The 19,839-nt window shown below is 44.2% G+C and overlaps 1 protein-coding gene and 1 pseudogene across 1 annotated transcript in view; one reads left to right on the top strand and one right to left on the bottom strand.

The window, feature by feature from the left end:
- SH3RF2 (SH3 domain containing ring finger 2) overlaps positions 1–19,839 on the top strand; it is a 143,437-nt gene that overhangs the window by 74,359 nt on the left and 49,239 nt on the right. The gene's annotated exons all lie outside the window — the stretch shown is intronic.
- Positions 10,729–12,915, bottom strand: LOC119243720 (heterogeneous nuclear ribonucleoprotein A1-like; annotated as a pseudogene).

The following is a 19,839-nucleotide window of genomic DNA, read 5'->3' as shown; positions in this document are numbered from 1 at the left end:
AAACATGCTTTGGGACCAAAGTTTTCCCTCCAGCACACTTGCCTGCACACATGCACCTCCACATGTACACACAGTCTCTAAAATGGGGGCCTAGTGACTGGCAATTAAGCCAAAGAGTAGCAAAATGTTTCTGAAACCATTGTTTGTATTTAGACATTGGCATGTAAATTACCATGCACACTTGCAGATACAAACTGGCTCTCTCTGCTGCGAGTTGGCTTCCCAAAAGATTTGGCCACAAGTCATTTCCCTTGTGCCTTTAAATTCTTCTTCCTGGGGGCCTCCCCGATAGCACAACGGTTGTTGAGCGCTGGGCTGTGAAGCTGCCCACAGCCTCTGCAGCGCCAGTTCGATCCCTGGCCTCTGGTAAGCGTCCCACATGGCACACAGACCTCTCCTGCCATGCCCGCTTCTCCCCTCAGCAGTGTATTTTGTCAGTCTGCCTGTTCTGTTCCCCGCTCTGGCTCTGGTGAATTCTCTCACCCTCCCGCACTTCTGACTCTACCCAGTGCTTGTATAAATAAATAAATTTTAAAAAAGAAAGAAAGAAATTGCTAAAAAAAATTGGTAAAATATTTTTAAAAATAAATAAAAACATTCTTCTTCCTGGTCATTTATCTCACCTGCAGAGACTGGACTAAAATGGAGAATCCTAGTAGGAATGAAAACAAGCAGTATTCCTCCAAGTTTTCATGCATGGAGAGAATTCCAAGGCATGGCATATACATACCCTGTTCCCAGGGAGCCACCCGCAGAGGCACTGGCCTTTTCTCGATCCAGCTGGCTGTGGATTATAAGAATTTCTACATATTTATCCAGGTGTTGTGAAAAACATACTCTAAATGTCCCACTAATGAACAACATCTAAAGATGACTAGTGGAAAGTCGAACAAATCACAAACATTGCTGCTTCCTTGTGTCTAACCACTTTGAGACCTGTGGCTGGGTCCAGCTTCTCAAGCTCCCCCTTCCCTCCCATCCTAGCACCCCTTACAGTGTCTATGCCCTACTAGCTCTTCAGTAAATCAAGGGATGAAGAATTTGCATTTAAATATCTGGGCAGGATGGTAGTGATATACGTAGACAAGGAAGACTGGAGGAGGAAGAGTCTCCTACAGAAAAGATCACAGGTCAATATAACTCTTTCAAGCAATAAACCTCTATTTTTTTTTTCAGTAGTTTTTTTTAAAGATTTATTTATTTATACAAGCACTGGGTACAGTAAGAAGCGGGGGAGGGTGAGAGAATTCACCAGAGCCAGAGCGGGGAGCAGAGCAGGCAGAAGGACCGAAGTACACTGCTGAGGGGAGCAGTGGGCGGCAGGAGAGGTCCCAGGTGGGACCCTCGCCCAGCGGTCGGGGATCGAACCAGCACTTCAGAGGCCGCGGACAGCTTCGCAGCCCAGCGCTCAACCGCTGCGCCACCAGGGAGGCTCTCAAGCAGTAAACCTCGATTGAATGCTTATAATGTACTAGCAACTGTGGTGTGTACTAGGGATTGTGTCTACTAGCAAAATAGCAAGAACAGTAAGAATAACCTCAAAACATTTATTGACAATAAAAAGCAGGAAAGAGAAAAAGAAAGGGGAGAGAGAGAGAGAGAGAGAGAGAGAGAGAAAGGATAAGATCTTCTGATAGCAAAGTCTTCTTTTGTTGCAGCTCCTCAGTCCTTCCCTCCATCCTAAAAACATGGTAAAAGCCTTTGTAGGGGAGGTATTATCAGCACTTTACAGGAAAATATTAAAATTAAGGCCCAACAGAAAAATGATTTGGCCAAGTTCATGGAATTAGTAAATGGTGAGTCTAGATCAGGCCTAGAATTGTGAACTTCTCAAGCATAAACTATTGTCACTGCATTTTTTCATCCACCTCATCTGGTGACATTGTGTCAGTGTAGTTCTTCTTAAAAATCTGTAGCTTTTCTTTTCTTGAATGTCTTCACTTGACTACCTTTAGACTCCAAACCTACCTTCATTCTTCTTCCCACACACCCCTCTGTCAATATTTTGCCCTAAGTCTTCTGGATCTCAGAAGGTTTTTAGTTATTCTCCCTTTGTCCAAGTATTGTGTGCAGTACCCGAGACTCCGGGAATAAGCTCTCACTTTCAAGTTCACTGTTTAGTGGGGAAACAAAAAATAGTGACTGACTGTAATGGAACTAGGGCTCCCCAAAGTGGATGAGGACCTACTGGCACCCACAATGACTTATGTATATCTATGTGGCAGAGAGAATCAGATCTTAACTCAGAACCGTAGACTGAGAGAATTATTCTCTTCCCAATTTTCTCCAAGTTCCCTGATGATAGCAGGAAGGTGTTAGTTTGGTGCTGGTGTGTCTTTAACACTTGCCAATCTCACTCTGGAAGAAAGAGATTGCAAGACTTCAGGCTTCGAGCTGTGAGCACGCCATCGCCCATCTCTGAATTGAATGGCGCTATGTATTTTTTTGTTTTCTAGTAGTTACCTTCTTTATCTCCAGGTAATACCAGTTTTATATTGATAAAATTTCATGAAAACTTTTAATATTATATTGAGATGTTAAAGATTTTTTTCTTTAAAGAATCATAAGCTAGTAAAGATACAGTTGGTATATGGATCTGGCAGGAATAATGAAGATGGGCTGAATGCAGTTCAGAAAACACTGATTGAGTAAATACATCATACCTAGGCCCTGTTCAAGTGTTCAGGAAGCAGAGAGGAGGGCATTTGTTTCAGTCTTTTGTTTCCTGGAAGAGGGATATTTGAATGTTAGTCCCTGTAGACCAACATGCCTGGGAAAACTTTTATTTGGGAAGTTTAAAGCATATCCAGACCTCCAGCAGATGGAGGGGGGTTGGACGAGGCAGGAGTCAATTTTTCTGAAAACACCTCTGACATCATCCCGGTTAAATAGCCCTGTGCCCCTTCTATTGTAAAGACAAGCCTTAGATTGTTCTTGAAGTCTTAAAATATCAAAGGGAGCAAAGCACTACTTTCTCATCAAGACAAACCAGTGCAAGGAATCTTGTTTTCCTGTTGTCATTGTCTTCCTACCTGTGGGAAACCACCTGGAACATCTGAGTAAAACGTCAGGAAATGACCTCCAAGATGAACTTTGGATTCAAAACAACTGCACTGGAAAACAATTGAGGATTAGACCTGAAGGTGCTGAGTAGGTTCCATGGGAAACTAGGAGGATTGGAACCAAAGCCTGACTTCTGGAAAAGTCCCGCAGATGATCTCAAGGTCTCCTCAATGCCTCAGCAGAGGAAAGGAGTCAGTTGCATGGGACTCCAGTCAGAAAGAAGGCCTTCAGCACCTTCTCTTAAGGGCAAGTCACAATAACTAGGCCCACCCTGCAGTTCTAAATGTGACTTGTCCCCACAGGGAGCCTGCCCGCCCCGTCTTCCACACTCATGATCCTCCCTAACACCAGGCATCCTAAGAGGTTCTCTCCCTCAATCTACCTCTCAGCCAACTCAACCTCTTCCTCCCCTTCCCCCAAAAGACTCCCCCTTCAGCCTGCCCCTTCCTCCCACTGTGTCCCAGATTGAGGTTAGCGGAAACTGCACATAGAAAGCCTGTCGGCATGCAAGTCCTCTCTCCCTCACCTCCTACCTCAGTCAGTTGGCAAGCTCACTTTGCCACCTAGATCGTTATCACCTCTGTCCAGTCCAGCCCACTGCCGTAGTTTTGCTTTTATGTCTCACTTTATTGCTTTAGTCTCAGCTCATGCTCATTCACAGCCCACTCAACTCACCCATTCTTCTAATCGTGGCCTCTTTACTCATCTCTTGAAAACCTAGATCCATCCATTTATCTTCTCCAAAGTGCCAACGATTCCTACTGTCCTCAGAATCAGTAATACCTGCTGCCTTAAGTGGCCAGTAAGAGCCAGAAACTATAAATAGATGATTCCCAGACAAGCTGACTCTCCTTCTATCCCTGCAGCTGTTCTGAATATGTGTCACTGTGCCCATTATACCAAATAGGAAAACCTTGGGACAGAAAGTTTAGGTAACTTGCGCAAAGTCTAAAAGTTAGAAACAGGGTTTGAGGATGGACCTTTGCTCTTTCCCCTGTATGAGTTCTTAGTATGACATCTGGCTACAGCCCCCTCTGGCACCCAGCATGCACACTCACACAAAAGTGGCAGTGATCTGTCTCCTCATCACTCCTCAGCACAGTGTCCCCTACGCTACCTCTTTGCCTATTGTCCTTGTCCCTGGCACCTGAATTATTCTAGGCAATGAACCAATGTCTGTGAAATAAAGAAATGTTGTTCCTCCTGTAATTTATTTTTGGCACAGGCGCCTGTCCTACTCATATCCATTCCCCCAAAACCCTGTACACATTCCACTTATTCAAGGAAGCTCTTGCCACCGCTCCCCTGCAGAATTAGTATCTCCCTACTATGTCCACAGCACAGTGTCTATATGCATATTCTTTTTCTATAAATACTGCATACATTTTATCATCATGCTCTCTAGATTGAAAACTTCTTTTTTTTTTAAGATTTATTTTTGTTTATTTATTTATACAAGCACTGGGTACAGTCAGAAGCCGCGGGAGGGTGAGAGAATTCACCAGAGCCAGAGCGGGGAGCAGAGCAGGCAGAAGGACCAAAGTACACTGCTGAGGGGAGCAGCGGGCGGCAGGAGAGGTCTGCGCGCCATGTGGAACCCTCCTCCGGTGGCCAGGGAGCAGCCGGGGATGGAACCGGCGCCGCAGAGGCTGCGGGCAGCTTCAAAACCCAGCGCTCAACCACTGCGCCACCAGGGGTGGCCCCTTTGACTTATTTAAATAATCACCAATCCTGTTCCGCTATTCAGATTACTCAAAAGCAAAAGAGAGAGGGCCTCCCCAGTGGCGCAGCGGTTGAGCGCTGGGTTGTGAAGCTCCCCGCGGCCTCTGCAGCGCCAGTTCGATCCCCGGCTGCACCCCGGCCACTGGAGGAGGGTCCCACATGGCGCGCAGACCTCTCCTGCCGCCCACTGCTCCCCTCAGCAGTGTACTTCAGTCCTTCTGCCTGCTCTGCTCCCCGCTCTGGCTCTGGTGAATTCTCTCAGCCTCCCGCGCTTCTGACTGTACCCAGTGCTTGTATAAACAAACAAACAAACAAACAAACAAATAAATAAATAAACAAATAAATAAATAAAATACATGCCTCTTTAATAAATAAATAAATAGAAAGCAAAAGCAAAAGAGAAAATAGAGAGGGGGAAAGGGCAGGTCACTGATTCAGTAGGGGTGTAACTCTCTCCCCCAGGCTTCCTCCCTCCCTCCCAGCCCCAGCATCTTCCCCTGCTCCAGGGAAGCTGAGTTGTCATGCACTTCGGGGAATTCCAAGTTCTATGAAGCTGACTTTCCTTCAATCCTATTTGAAATATTTTGAGTAAAGCAATTTTTAGGAGCTTGAACTTTAAGTCCAAATCCTCTCTCAGCATGTCTTTGTCTACATTCTTCAGAGGAAACTCCCAACCCAATTTTGTGGTGCTGAGGACCACCAGGGAAGATGGTTTTTACTTAACGTTAAGACCACCTTCTTCCTTTGGACACATTTCCAGTGCTAATTCTTGTTTAAGATTCTTAGCTAATCCTCCTTCCAAGGTGATTTACAGAAATAAATTAATCCTATGCTTGTAGTTCATCTTGCTATCTCCCAATATAAATTTCTTTTATCTTTGCAATTTTCACTCAACAAATCCCTACTCATAAATGAAGTTATCAGAGCCCTCGAACTGACTGGAAAAATCTGGTTGTGGATGGAAAAATGGGGACGCTCCATTCAATAGACACCTGCCCCCCCCAAACTGTTCACATCACAATTGTCTGTCCCGAAGTACCATCTACGGAGCCCAATAGGTTCTTAAAATGTTTAATGCTTGTTAAATTTTCAAGTGTGTACCCCGCAGGTGGAGACAACACTCAGACCATTTGTATAAATGATCAGTGAGTGCCTTAGTAGGTGTCCCCCGGGGGAACACCTGAAAACAAGAAATGGAACAGGCTCAGACCTGCACTGTCTGCTCTCCAGCATCCTCTGGGTCAAGAGCTTCCGTGAGCCTCTTGGAGAAGCAGTGCTGTACAGGAGAAGCCCGTCTACCTTAGACCAGGCACCAATGCCACCCCAATAGCTGGGACTTCGAACTAGTTATGAGCCACACTGAGCTTAATTTTCCTCAAAAAATCAGACTGAGTTCTATCTCACAAGATTAACTGCTAAACTAACACTTTTATTATTGTTCTTAGTAAAAATTTTAGAAATCAGAATTTCTTAGCAATCAGTTGCTAGATTTCTCCTCAATCACTATGCTGTATATTTTTGGAACTTTTTTTTTTTTTAAGATTTATTTATTTATTTATACAAGCGCTGGGTATAGTCAAAAGCGTGGGAGGGTGAGAGAATTCATCAGAGCCAGAGCAGGGAACAGAACAGGCAGACTGACGAAGTACACTGCTGAGGGGAGCAGCGGGCGGCAGGAGAGGTCTGCGTGCCATGTGGGACCCTCGCCATGGAACCTGCGCTGCAGATGCTGTGGGCAGCTTCTCAACCCAGCGCTCAACCACAGCGCCACCAGGGGAGGCCTTTTTGGAACTTTTTATAATGGGAAATTTCACATATATATAAAAGATAAAAGATGAGTATAATGAGCTCTCATTTACATACCACCTAGTTTCAGCAATTAGCCACTCGTGGCCAATCTTATTTCATTTATATCCCCAGCCACGAACTTGCTCCCCAGTTAGGTTATTTTAAAGCAAAGTTCAGATATCACTTCATCCATACACATTTCACTATATCTTTTATTTATTTTTTTTTAATTTTTTTTAATATTTATTTATTTATTTATACAAGCACTGGGTACAGTCAGAGGCACAGGAGGGTGAGAGAATTCACCAGAGCCAAAGCGGGGAGCAGAGCAGGCAGAAGGACCGAAGTACACTGCTGAGGGGAGCAGCGGGCGGCAGGAGAGGTCTGCGCACCATGTGGGACCCTCCTCCAGTGGCCGGGGAGCAGCCGGGGATTGAACCGGTGCTGCAGAGGCTGCGGGCAGCTTCACAACCCAGCGCTCAACTGCTGCGCCACCAGGGAGGCCCTCACTATCTCTTTTAAAACTTCAGTGCTTTGTTCTAAGAATTTAATTTATGGTATTATCACACACTAAAAAATAGACAGAATTTCTTAAAAACGTCAAATGTCACCAGTGCCCAAATATCCACATTTGCCTTTTATTTTTTAATTTATTCATTTTTTTTCTTACATCATTGTTCATTTTTGTGCAATATTTGATTTCTCCCCTCAGGTGTAGTTCCCTTAATTCTCCCACCACCACATCACCTGTTAACCATCACCTTAGTCCCTTGTGCTTTTCCCTCCATATTTGCCTTTATTTGTTTTTTTAATTTATTTTTTGATTTGTCTCTTTTACATCATTGTGTAGTCCCCATAAAATTCCCACCACCAATTCACCCATGAATTATCACCATAGTCCCTTATAATGATATTTTTATAGTTGATTTGTAATAGCAGCCAAATGAGGTGAACACCTTCCATTGGGTTGCTGTGTCTCTTATATTTATTTTATTCTACTGGTTCTCACTCTTCCTTGCTCTTTACCATATATACACATTAAAGAAGACAAATCATTTGTCCTGTTGAATTTTCCATATACCCAATATTGCTGGTCATATCTTTTCAATGTTGTTAACACATTCCTCCCTCCCCTGTGCTTTCTGTAAATTTGTAGTTAGATCTAGATGCTTAATCAGCTTCAGGTTTGACTTTTTTGGCAAGAACCCCAAATAGGGCCTCCCCACTGGTGCAGCGGTTGAGCGATGGGTTGCGAAGCTGCCTGCAGCCTCTGCAGCGCCGGTTCGATCCCCGGCCTCTGGGCAAGGGTCCACATGGCACGCAGACCTCACCTGCCATGCCCGCTGCTCCCCTCAGCAGTGTACTTCGTCAGTCTGCCTGTTCTGTTCCCGGCTCTGGCTCTGGTGAATTCTCTCACCCTCCCATGCTTCTGACTGTACCTAGTGCTTGTATAAATGAATTAATTATTTAAAAAAAAAAAACATAGACTGCACTAAATGCTCTTTTCTTGTTTTATTTATGCATCTCAGTGGCTTTTAGTACATTCACAGAGTCATACATCCACCTCCACAATTTTAAACATGTTAATTATTCTGAAAAGAAACCTTGCATCCCTTACTTTCCACCTCCCATCCCACCATTTCCTTTCACCCCCACAACCCAGTCCCAGGCAGCACTAATTTACCTTCTGTCTTTATAGATTGACCTATTCTGTGCAATTCATATAAGTGGAATCATACAATATTTGGTCATTAGTGGTGACTTCTTTCAAGTTCATCAAGTTGTCACATGTGTCATACGTCATTCCATGTAATGGTTGGATAATGTTCAGTTGTGCAGATATACGGTTGTGCTGCTTAAAGACATTTTGGTCCACAAGTGACCTCATGTACAACAGTGGACCAGGTAGCTATCATACAGCCGTGGTGTGTAGTAGGCTGTACCATCTAGGTGTGCGTAGTTACACCCCATGGTGTTCACAGCACAAAATCACCTATTGACATATTTCTTAAAAGATATCCCCATCATTAGGCAGTGTGTGACTATACCACATTATTTGTATCCACTCATCTGTTTTGTTTTTTCTTTCATGTTTTGACTATTATAAATAGTCAAACATAAATAATGAACACCAGTGCATAAGTTTTTGTGTGGACATATGTTTTTTACATGGCTATCCTTGGAGTGGAATCACTAGGAGTGGAATCACTGGAGTGGAATCATTTGACAGCTCTAACTGCTTGAGGAACTGCCAATTATTTTCCAAAGTGATTACAACATTTTACATTCCCACCAACAGTGTATGAGGGTACTAATTTCTTCACATCTTCATCAACACTTGTTTTATTATCTCTTTTTTACTACAGCCATCCTAGTGGGTATGATGCGTGGTATCCATTGTGGTTTTGATTTGCATTTCCTTGATGGCTCATGATGTTAAGCAACTTGTTCGTGTGTTTATGAGCATGTGCTCCTTGGAAAACTGTCTATTCATGTCCTTCGCCCATTTTCATTTGGGTCATCTGTCTTACTATTGAGTTGTAAGAGTTCTTTACATATTCTAGATACGAGTCCTTTATCAGATATTTGACTTGCAAAAATTTTCTCCCACCTGTGGATTGCCTTTTCACATTCTTAGTGGTATCTTTGAAGTACCAAAGGTTTTAATTATGATGATGCCCACTTTACATAGTCTCTCTGATGTTGTTTGTGGGTTCTTGTATCATTTCTAAGAAACCATTGCCTAATCCCAATTCATGAAGACTTATCCCTACATTTTCTTCTAAGAGTTTTATAGTTTAAATTATTACAGTTTTGGTTTTTTTAACATAAATTGTTTATTGACTATAAATGATCATGGATGATACACAAGCTTCATTCCCACCTGTGATTTAATCTGGTACCATAATTCAATTTAGATATATCACATAGGATGTGCCAACAATCATTAATAACCAAATAAACTCCATGACTCTGCTTGGGTGACCAATTTATTTTTTTTTTTTTTTTTGTTCTTTTTTTTTTTTTTTTTTTTTTAAATATTAAATTTTATTTTTATATTCCCCCATACAATTGCAAACGCCCCATTCTGACCCCAATCCTTCCCCTCCCGCCCCCCCACCCCCCAAAAAGTGTCTCTGGTTCATAGTTTTTTTGTTGATTTTGATTTTCACTTTCTTATATTCATTTTCCTGGTCCCTTATTTAAGTTTTCTAGATTCCTGCTATGAGTGAGACCATCCGGTATTTTTCTTTTTCTTTTTGGCTTATTTCGCTGAGCATGATCCCTTCCAGTGCCATCCATGTTGCTGCAAATTGCATGTGTTTATCTTTTTTGAATGCTGAGTAATATTCCATGGTATATATGTACCACATCTTCTTGATCCAGTCATCTATTTTTGGGCATTTGGGTTGTTTCCAAAGCTTAGCTATTGTAAACAGTGCTGCTATAAACATAGGAGTGCAGGTGCTCTTTGGAATTGATGTTTCTGTGTCCTTTGGGTAAATACCTAGGAGTGGAATTGCTGGATCATATGGAAGCTCTATGTTTAGTAGGTCCAGAAATCTCCACACAGCTCTCCATAGTGGTTGGACCAGTTTGCACTCCCACCATGGGTGACCAATTTAATGGTGAGCTCCAAGTCACAACACAGCAACTACCAATTCAACTACACCAAGATCTCTAAAAGCAATGGCTTCTCTGCCAAAGCATATTATAAATAAATTTCAAAAGGAAATTGGCACCACCCGGAGGGAAATCTAACTTTACACTGTTGGGATTGTTTACCAAGATGGCTTCAGAGTAGACTAACTTCATACAGCACATTTTAAAAAAAGACACATTTATTCAGTGTCATGATCAGACTATTACATTTAGCAATCAACAGTGTGGGTGCAAAAAAATCTACATTAAAATGCTCTGTTGGAATGCTTTACACTTTCCACAGAACAAAAACTAAAATAACCTGTTATACAATTAATCACAAATACAGTCCTCAAGTTTTGTTCCCATACATGTAAGTGTTATCTAAAACACATCTTCTTTGTAGCAGCTAGGCCCTGCCACCCCTTGGCCAAGTTCACAATTCTATGGTAACCTGCAGCTTCCTGTCACTTCTCTGGTTCTTCTCTCCTGCTGAGCTTTGTTTCCTGGCAGTTAATTAAAACCTCTGCCACTGCCATAGCTACCGCTGCTGCTGGCACCACCACAGCCACTTTGGGTTCACAGTTAGTGAAGTTGGCCTCCACCACCACAGTATCCAGAGCTTCTGCCTTCAAAGCTTCCTTCTCTCATGGGTCCAAAATTTTAAGATAGATTGTTGTAATTTCCAAAAATCATTGTAGCTTCTACCACCTCCAAAATCACTTCCATCATTACCAAATTCATTTTTGCCATCCCCAATGCCGCCATATCCACCACCGTGGCTGCTGGACCCCTGAAGTTTCCTCCTTGACCAAGGTCATCATTCTCATCAACAACCACTTTCACAAGTATCCAGAACCACTTTGACCTCTTTGGCTGGATAAAGCCCTGGCCATCTCTTGCTTAGATAGGGCTGTCCTCACTTCACAGTGGTGACCATTCATAGTATGGTATTTCTGAAAGACAGTCTTGTCTACAGAATCATGGTCATCAAAGATTACAAAAGCAATGCCTCTCTTCTTTCCACTGCCTTGATCAGTCGAGATTTCAATCACTTCAGTTTTCCCATACTGCTCAAAAGCATCTCCGAATCATCTCAAAATCATCTTCAGAGTCTTCTTTAATGCCACAGATAAAAATCCTTTTCACAGTTAAGTGGGCACCAAGTCTTTGAGGATCTTCTCCTGACACAGCCCTCTTTGCTTCCACAACTCCTCCATCCACCTCGTGTGGACTTGCATTCCTGGTTGCACCCACCTCCTCCACCGCAGCATCAGTGACAAACCCAAAGCCTCTGGATCACTTGATGTCTGGCTCTCTCATGCCACACAATCTGTGAGCGTCCCCATTGCTCCAAGTGGCTTCTCAGACTTTCGTTGGTTGTTTCAAAGCTTAAATCTCCAACGAAGAGCTTCTGCAGGTGTTCTGAATCCTTGGGGGAGACTCTGACTTAGACATGATGGCAGTGGAAGGGGAGACTTTTACAGTGCTTACTTAGGGGTGTCCACGGGCAGAAAGGCTAGTTATTACATTTTGGTGTGTGATCATCAGGAAGTAATTTTTGTATATATCATAAGGTCAGGGTCCATAGTCATTATTTTACATGTAAAATGAATGCCTCTCACTTACTTTGCATTGACATGGATTCCTATTCAGGTGCTGTCTGTCATCTTCATCCATTCCCAGGATTCCCATCAGCATTTCACCTAATGGTTTGTGGTGCCATTCGTGAACGTCATTTCATCTGCAGTTGCAAAGTGTGACATTCCAAATCAATCTTTCTTTCCTCCTGAATTTTTCAATCTGCAAATCTAAAAGATTGCCTACTACTTTCTGAGAACTGGCTATGCATAAGGTACTGTACTGTAAGTTTTACTGAAATGATCTCACAATGATCTCGAATTGTCCATATCACAAACCCTCAGCATATGTTGAAGAGTTCGTGCCTCAACACTCCTCTCTCCCTTCTCCCTCCCTTGTTTGTTCTGGGTGTTTCCCTAGCTCAAAGACAAGACTCATTTCTCACCACCTCCTTGCCTGGCATGTTTGCCATAAATGAACTGCTACCTCTTTTTCCACTGGCTGCTGCCATCTGGGCAATCTTCCCCGGCCTGCCTGTGCCAGTCTCCTTGTTTATGTCCTTATCACTGCCCCCAGGCTGGCTTCAGCATCCTGACTCCTACAGCCACGTGTTCATCACCCCCTCCTAAGGTCTGGCTCCTGCAACTGGGCTAGACCAGGAGAAAGGAGCCTCGGTTTGTTCAGTCTGGAGATGAATGGGCTTCAGGGTTGATGTGGGGATGGGTAATAACTTTATTTTTACAAACTTCAGTGTACATACTGGCCTTGTGTTTCTGTGTCTAAAAGAGGAAAGGAACAGAAATGAGAACATGAAGGATTTCATCAGGTGCAAGAAAAAAATCTCTCCTATCATGTAGACTTTCAGAAACTAAGCACTGAAAATCTTGAAGGAGACTGTGGAATCTGTTGTTGTAAGGTTTTTGGTTTGGTCTCTATTTTTTCTGTGAGAGGAAGGAAGTTTAGTACAAAGAAAGGCTTTGGGCAGGGGAAAAGGCTTTGAGTCAGGCAAAGCTTCTTGCCATGGCTTTGCCACCTGACAACTAAATGATATCGAACGAAGTACTTAACCTTACATTGAGCCTCAATGTTCTCATCTGCAAAATGAGTAGATCCTTCCATGTAGGCACTCTGCAAGGATTAATAACACCTCCGAAAGCAGTAGCATTGCTGCTGCCTCCTTCCCTCCAGTGGGCGTGAGTCAGGAGAATAGCTGACTTAAGGCAAGAATGAACCAAACATCTTCCAAAATCTACATGAGCTTTCCACTTGAAATCCCAAAGGGGTTTTCCCCCGCCCCATAACTCCTAACAGATATGGGAGTGACCTCGTTTCTTTTATATGTAAAAAACTCACAAGAAACTCAAGGTCTTCTCCACCAAATTAAAAAAAAATACATAAACTAATTGCAAGTTAAGACAGAACTAAGAAACCCCATATAGTTTAGTGCCACATCTTTTTTTTTTAAAGATTTATTTATTTATGCATACAAGAGCTGGGGTACAGGCCAGAGATATGGGGGGTGAGAGGATTCACCAGAGACAGAGCGGGGAGCAGAACAGGCAGAGAGTCTGAAATACACTGCTAAGGGGAGCAGCGGGCGAGACAGGAGAGGTCTGCTGTGCCATGTGGGTTGCTCTCTGGCCGGCCGGGGATCAAACTCGTGTTGCAGAGGCTGTGGATTGCTTCACAGGGCGGTGCTTAACCCCTTGCGCCACCAGGGAGGCTTTAATGCCACATCTTTGATCAACACGATGCCAAGAGTAGCCACAGTAGCACAAGACAGTGTGATCTCCACCCAACGTGTCATCTCTTCACCAGTTAGCCTGAGAGAATCCAACTCTCCTACCAGGCATCTGCATGGCCTGAGTGAGTGTGTTGCCTCTCCAAATTCCATTTTTGTCTTTTTCTGATATAATTGATCTGGCAGAGTATTCTGTAGCTTAATTAGTTAACAGCACACTCTGAAGAAAAATAAAATCAGGAAGAGCTGTTCCTGTTATTTAGTTGATGATGGTTGTTGTGACGCTCAAGTGCATATTCAGACAAGCTGCCGCAAGGCATTCTCAGCCCCAGAAGGTGTCAGGGAGAGCCTTCTTCAGAGGTAGAGAGCTATTTAGCAAACAGTTCTAAACACAGACCAGGTAGTGAGAAGATGAAAATAGAGGCTTTGGGGTCAGCCACACTGGGATGGGACCCTCAATCTGCCTTTTACTGAGCTTATAATGTGGCAGTTTCCTTAATCTCTCTGGGTCTCAGATTTTCCATCTATAAAATGGAACTGATGTGGTTAAAACATTTTTAATTTCATAAAATTGCTGTGAGGATAAAATGAGGCAATGCATGTATACGAGTTAATGGCCAGGGTTTGGCCATGGTAAATGGCTCAATAAATATTCCCTCTATTATTAGTGTTGGGTCAAGTCAGGAAGTTACAACCATCCCCCATCCCCACCGCCCCAGGACTTGCCTGTACAAACAGGCCTTGCTGAGAATGACATCCACCAGCCTCACACTTCAGAAGAATGATCTGTCAGAGCCTGCCTGGGAGTGCAAAGACTTCCAAAATCCCCTTTGCTTCCTTGATCAGCAGTGACAATTCTGCAGGTAGGGAAGGTGTGTGACTTTGGTTTATTTCGAGGGCTCCTGGGGAAATTGCACTGGCTTGGCTCAGACCCTCAGCTGTAATTCCACAGAGGGCAGCCAAGGACTATAGGAAAAAAGACTGAATGCTAGCAGACGCAGAATGGAGGCCTAGGCAGGACTGTCTGTCCACCGTTTTCTGGACACACCTTTCAGCTTTTCCTGTGAGCCCAACCCTCACCTGGTGTATGGGTCCTGGTGGCCTGAGCTCCTCCCAGTCCATCAGTGAAGCAACCAACCAGGAATTGCTAGGGCCCACCAGGTATCATGCACAGATGACACAGTGGGCAAGACAGACATGGTTCCTGTAACCTCCGGGCTAGTAGGGAAGACAAATATTAAGCAGTGTTATAAATACTTGATTACAAGATTATAAGTGTGCATTATTCTGCAAGGTTGAAGGATGGGCAATGAAAGAAGACTATGAGGGAGAGGAGCACCAGGGGAGGAAGTGATATCAGGTGGCGCGAAGCAGTGACAGAAGTCAGCCTGGTGAAAACAGCGGAGCCGAGGCCCGGGCAGGCCAGTTCCCTTAGCACCAAAGTCATGAAGACACCAGTACTCCTGGCGCAGGGCACACTGCAGCTCTCAGATGCCCTGCCCTGCCCAAGCTCCCCGCAGTCCTCTGGGGAAAAGCCTGATTTCTGGTGACCGAAGCAGGTTCAGTAATTAACCCACTGCTCAGCTTGCTTCCTTGATTCAGCATTTCTCCAAGGAGAGATTAAACTTTACATCATCATTTTGCCCAATTAATCCTGACAGGTGAGCCAGTGAGGAGACCCAGCCCTGCCTGGGTGAAAGAGGGAACGGCCCAGCATGCACCTCAGACATTTGCACACCAACTCTTTAGCTCTGGGAATCAGAAGCAGGGATAATTAATATCCAAGGCCATTGGGGTCTTAATGCATCCCCCACCCCTCTCTTTCTCTCCCCTCCCACCCTTCGAGAGAATTCAGCAAGAAGGAAACAAAAGAGGCAAACTAAAATGGATGGATTGGAGAAAGAGACGGGTTGGCTAAGCAGGGTAATACGGAGAATCATGTGGGACACACTTTCCTTAAAGGCCAGGGAACTTGACCATGTGGTTTAATCTTACGAGGCTCAGTTCTTAATCTCCTCACCCATCACATAGACCTGTTAGGGAATCAAGTGAGATGTTCACATACAGAAGGGTTTCCCTACCTCAACACTATTATCATTTTGGGACTTTTTTTGTGAGGGCTGCTCTGTGCATTGTAGGACTTTTAGCAGCATCCTTGGCTTCTACCCACTATGCCAGCAGCTCCCCCCACGAAACTGGGGAACAAATAATGTCTCTAGAAATTGCCAAATGTTTCTGAGGGTCAAAGACAGCCCAGGATGAGATCACTGCTGTGCGGGGCCTGGCATATAATAAATGCAGAATTAATGGCAAATAACATAAAGCCTGAGCAAGGCAAATGCCCTCACTGAATAGCCACAATGGATCCTTCTTCCCCAAATATATGCCAAGAGTATAAGAACTTAGGAAAAAAGTAGAATTTTCCAAAGGTGGGACAGGTAGCCTTGCCAGAGCCATCTCTGGAAATGTGCAGAGACTCGTGGGGGCCTGGCTGCCGGAGGTGAAGGGATTATTACATTGAGTGGAGGTTTGTTGGAGCAGGTCCACTTTCCATTCTGTCAGCTTCAAGGGAAAAGATCTAATTTGATGGTGTGGAAGCAGGTGCCTGGCCCAGCGCCAGGGATTTACATACATGCCAGCTTCTTTGAATATTACAAAGAAATATTATTTCCATTTTAGTTGGAAAAACTGAGACTCAGAGAGGCTAAGTAACTACCTCAAAGTTATACAGCAAGCACATTTCAGGATTTATGGCAGAACCTGGGTCTCTCTTCTAAGTCCATGCTCTTTCCTCACCCAAGCAGCATGAGTGGGGCTTCTCACATGCTGGCTTGCACCTTAACAAGTTAGGAGTGATTCCAAATCAGCAACCGGTTCCAGTGAGAAGGAATGTTGGGACTGATTAGCAATGTCAGTCAAGGACCCAGAAGTAGAAATGGAGACACATGTGTCATGTTCTTGCTGCTCACTACAGGTCCATAGCCCAAGATTCACTGATTCTGTGTGGTTCACCCTAGCATTATCTGGGGGCTACACTCACCTAAGAGTATATCTGGATTTACTCAGCAAATAAGTCACACTTTTATATCTTTCTCAGGGCATGAGTTGTAAATCAGATCCTCACCATCACTGTGTGTTTCCACTCTCAGCACAATGCAGGCATGTTCTTAACAAATTGTTCTTGTGGAAAAGCAAAATATAGGTCCTATCACTATGCTTTGTTAATGCTTCAGGAATTTTATTCTTGGTTAGCAGCACTGTTCTCAAAAGGAAAAGAGAAACTTCCAAGGAAATGGGCCATTTTCTTTCACAGAAAAAAATGTTTATTGTATTTCAAAGCACAAGCTTGGGGAGCTACAATATCCATCCTTCTTCCTTTTCCCTCTCCAAAACAATCAAGCCCTGGTGGAAAATTGTGCAACTAGATGCAAAATAAAACCTGCTTACAGATGCAAAGAATATTGCAAACACCAGTTTGTCTGTTTCCAGTCACTTTGGCTCGGGGAGACTTGCTTTCTCATGCCTGAGTCTAGGGCACCTCTGAGGACATAGAGGGCAGAGTTACAAATTCGAACAAATCATCCCCAATGCTCCAGGCTCAGCTCAAGCTACTTCACAGCTCTTGAAGCTTTCCCTGCTGCCTTTGACTTGACCAGAGCTGGCACTGATTACAGGACACCAGCTGCCTTCACGGTCCTGTTCATAAGCATGGTGCACCTCTCACGTGCTGGTCATCGGCCGTGCAGCCACAACTTACTGAATCCCTATAATGCGCCCTGGCAAGTCTTGCAGAGAAAAATCCTAAACAGGGCCTCCCCTGGTGGCACAGGCAGTTGAGCACCACGCTGTGAAGCTGTCCTCAGCCTCTGCAGCGCCAGTTCTATCCCAGCTGACTGGCAAGGTTCCCATATGGCGCAGCAGACCTCTCCTGTCACGCCCGCTGCTCCCCTCAGCAGTGTATTTCATCAGTCTGTCTGTTCTGTTCCCCGCTCTGTCTCTGGTGAATCCTCTCACCCTCCCACGCTTCTGGCCTGTACCCTGGTTCTTATATAAATAAATAAGTCTTTAAAAAAAAAATCCTAAACAGATTTGGGCCAGCATACAAATGGGCCACAGGGAGAGTTTGCTATTTTTCTTATTCTCCTGCATCAGTTTCAAGTGGGCAGTGCACTAGTGAGGTCCAATAATATCTACCTTTTGTTTTCAAAGTCGTCTCCCCTATGCCTGGGATCAAGAGCTAGTGGAGTCCTCATCTCTGTGCATGAGTAAAGAAAGCAGTCACAAGGGAAGACCTGTCCACCCCAAACTATTTTGGCTATTGACCAGCAGCCCGTAGTGTAGTTTTGTGTGTTCTATAAACTGAGTGGTCTTAGTTGTTGTTTTAAATGATTGGGGGAAAAAAAAGGAATAACACTCCATGGCATGAAAAAAAAAAAAACTACATGAAATTCCATTTTCAATGTTAAAGTTTTCCTGGCACACAGCCGTGCTCATTCTTTACATATTGTCTACACAATTTTCGCAACAAAACAGCAGACCTAAGTGGTGACAACAACCGTATGGCCCAAAAAGCCTAACATATTTCCTCTCTGACCCTTCACAGAAAATTTGCCGACCCCTGGGCAAAAAGCTTTGCTTTCTCTGTCTCTTCATTTAAAGTACAATGCCCACTGGTCTTGCAACTTCTGAGTTCCCTGGTGCCTTTTTGAGAATGTGTGTGTCTGGTTGCTTTGGCCCTGTGGGGTGGAAGGAGCACTGGATGCACCTTCTGCACCCCAAGACAACTGATCTGTGCCTCCAGGTATGCAGCTGTCACTCCACACCTTGTTATGGCCTTTCCCTAAGTGCTACCTATTTTGATCTTAATTCTTTAAGGGGTGGGTAGCAAGTGCCCCCAATGCCTTCAGCTCAAGCCCCTTTGAACTGAGCGTGGCACAGAGAAATACTTAATAAATATTAGTTGGATGTGTGAGTGAAGAGGCGAGGGAAACTCAGTGAATATATAGACACTAAGCTATCTAATTCAGTAAATATAGACAGCAGACTGCAAATTATGAATTAATGAAAAATTAAATGATTGATTCAGAGGAAGAAAGAAACCATAAATGAGAATACAGTGAGAGCCTTCCTCTAACAAAGAGGAATTGAATAAAGAAATGAGTATGTCAGTGATCTAAGAAATGGGTGAGCAGTGGACGTGGGCTACAGGGGCCCTACAAATGCCACAGAAAGAAAATAAAGGGTGTCACTGCCAGCTCTGCTGACTTCATCTTTTTGCCATGCTCGCTCATGCCCTGCCAGCCATGGGGATTTTGAGCTTAATCAATGCCCTCCCTTGCTAGGGTGTGCCCACTCTTTCATGTTTCATTGTCTGGGGCTTCTGTGAGGACAAAAGCATCTGTTCCCGTGGCCTCCAAGCCAGGCAGCCGTACCCCTGAGCCTGGGCCACCCATATATGGGGAAAATATGCCCTCAGCTGATGTATCCCAGCCCTGCCTTTCCATGTGCTGCAGATGGCAGGAGCTACCCCACAAGGACATTCTTTCCAGGTGCCAGGAATGGGCAACATGTTCATTTTGGATGAAGCTCATGGCCGAGACCATCCTAGCCATAGATGTGAAGTAAGAAATATTCTACCCAAAGTAAGTCCCCCAGTTACTCTAAACCTGTCTCCTTTTTTGCGCATGTGTTTGTCTCCTTGCTTTTGGTTTTATGCGTGTTGGTTGTTTTGTCTACTCCTTCATAGAAGATGCGCTCCAAGAGAATAGAACCAGGCGTGTGGGCATCTCTATAAATAGTTGTAGAAATGAATGAAACATAGGCCAGAAAACAAACTAAATATCCCGACCACTTCAACCAGCCACCAGGACATGACCTCCTCTCCCAGTGGAGGCCTGGATCGACTGTGCCTCCAGGCCCCATGTATGACCATCAGCTGCCATCTCTCCTCTCTCACACTCAAGGGATTAAATTATTTTATCTCATACACTAGGGTTCTAAAGCTAAGGGCTAGGGGCTTTGGATATTTTCAAGATTCACATAGTTGATACAAATCTGAGTTCCCTGGGCCCCTCTTTAAAAAAAAAATGGGGATTATCTCTTACAATGACCTGCGCTGGGGTAAAGTGACACGAGGTGTGGTGACATCTTTGTTTTGGCCGACAGCTACCTGTGCATCTTGTGTAACTGTCCGAATGCAGCCCCTCCTCTCCCTCAGACTTTGACAAGCCATTGTGCCAAGTCAGAGACAGTCTGACACCCTGTTTTCTGTACCTCATGAAAGCCACGAAAGTGTGGACTAA

Source organism: Talpa occidentalis, unplaced genomic scaffold (genome assembly GCF_014898055.3).
Source record: "Talpa occidentalis isolate TD23 unplaced genomic scaffold, MPIMG_talOcc4v2.1 talOcc4.13, whole genome shotgun sequence".
Classification (NCBI taxonomy): domain Eukaryota; kingdom Metazoa; phylum Chordata; class Mammalia; order Eulipotyphla; family Talpidae; genus Talpa; species Talpa occidentalis.
The sequence above is the reverse complement of the archived record's forward strand: the minus strand, read 5'-3'. Positions and strand labels throughout refer to the sequence as shown.